This window comes from Carya illinoinensis, chromosome 2, assembly GCF_018687715.1.
Source record: "Carya illinoinensis cultivar Pawnee chromosome 2, C.illinoinensisPawnee_v1, whole genome shotgun sequence".
NCBI lineage: Eukaryota > Viridiplantae > Streptophyta > Magnoliopsida > Fagales > Juglandaceae > Carya > Carya illinoinensis.
The window spans coordinates 13,240,168-13,241,886 of record NC_056753.1 but is presented as its reverse complement, the minus strand read 5'-3'; the positions used below and the strand labels follow the sequence as shown (position 1 = coordinate 13,241,886).

At 41.7% G+C, this 1,719-nt stretch overlaps 1 non-coding gene across 1 annotated transcript; it reads right to left on the bottom strand.

Moving 5' to 3' along the window:
- Positions 1-240: 240 nt before the first annotated feature.
- Positions 241-348, bottom strand: LOC122302030. Its single transcript, XR_006240281.1, has one exon. It is a non-coding gene; the product is annotated as a small nucleolar RNA R71 (small nucleolar RNA).
- Positions 349-1,719: the final 1,371 nt, after the last annotated feature.

Here is a 1,719-nt window from a genome sequence, read left to right as displayed (position 1 = left end):
TACTTTTCATGGCTTGGAAAATGAAAATCCATATGTGCACATTAGGGAGTTTGAGGAAGTAGTTGCGACTTTTCATAGTCAAAATGCAACTAATGACATTGTGAGACTTAAGTTCTTTCCTTTCTCTTTGAAGGATAGAGCTAAGAGTTGGCTATACTCTTTGAGACCACGATCTATTGGGTCATGGAATGAGATGACTCAGGTCTTTTTTAATAAATACTTTCCCCAACATAAGACCAATGCTTTAAAAAGACAAATCTCCACCTTTGTACAAAAGGACAGTGAGACTTTGTATCAGTCTTGGGAGAGATTTAAGGAGCTATTGAGTATGTGTCCTCACCATGGGTATGAGAATTGGCGTTTAGTGAGCTATTTTTATGAGGGACTTACACCTAGAGAGCGTCAATTTGTGGAGATGATGTGTAATGCTGAGTTCTTACAGAAAGATCCTGATGAGGCCATAGAATACCTCAATGAGCTTGCTGAAAAAGCTCACACTTGGACTGGACCTAGTGCTACTGAGAGCACAAATAGGTCACGACCTGCAGGAAACCTAAATGGTGGTGGAATTTACCATCTCAGGGAAGAAGATAACCTAAAAGCTAAGGTTGAGATGCTCACTAGAGAGCAAGAGGCGTTGAAGACTAAGGACTTAAAGCCAACACACGTGGCTAATCATGCAGAGTCTTTTGGACCATGTTTTGTGTGTGGTGGGGTAGATCACCTTGCCCAAGAGTGTCCCACATTGGCTGAGATGAGAGGAATATATGAGGAACAATGTAATGCCTTAGGTATGTACAAGAAGCCTTTTACACATTTCTCTGACACCTATAATCCGGGGTGGCGTAATCACCCCAATTTTAGCTGGAAGTCTGAAAACCAGCCGCCTGCACAACCCCCTAGATCATATCCTACACCATATCATGCACCTTCATCTTCTAGGAGCCCCTTAGAAGATACTTTACATGCTTTTATTGAGGCACAAGGTAAGACTAACCAAAAGTTTGAATCTTTGATTACGCAGGTTGTTGAAGAAAATAAGGAGATAAAAAGCCAAGTGTCCAAATTGATGAGCTCCTTGAGTATGATGAGCGAGGTAAGTTTCCTTCTCAAGCTCAATCCGTACCCCATGGTCAACACATGGCACAAGAGAATTTGAAGGATGCGAATGCCATTGTGACACGAAGTGGTAAGTCATTACATATCCCAACAACGAACAAATCAGAGGATGTGGAAGAGGATCAAAGCAATAGTGGTGCCGAGCTGCCCAAAGAAGCCGAGGTAATAAAGAGCCCAGTTAAGGTACCATTTCCTCAAGCTTTAAAACTGAATAAGCGAACTTTGGATCCTAACAATGAAATCTTGGAGAATCTCAAGCAGGTAAAAATTAACCTCCCTCTTTTGCATGTTATTAAACAAGTTCCTACTTACGCAAAAGTTCTTAAAGATTTGTGTACAGTCAAGAGGAAGCACCATGTTAAGAAGACAACATTTCTGACAGAGCAAGTTAGTGCTCTAATTGAGCAGCGGATTCCTCCCAAGTACAAGGATCCTGGTTGCCCAACCATTGCATGCAGCATTGGAAATCATGAGTTTGGGCAAGCTTTGCTAGATTTAGGAGCTAGCGTGAATCTAATGCCATATTCTATTTATTTGCAGTTGGGGTTGGGAGAAATCAAACCAACCACTGTGGTATTACAATTGGCTGACCGTTCAGTC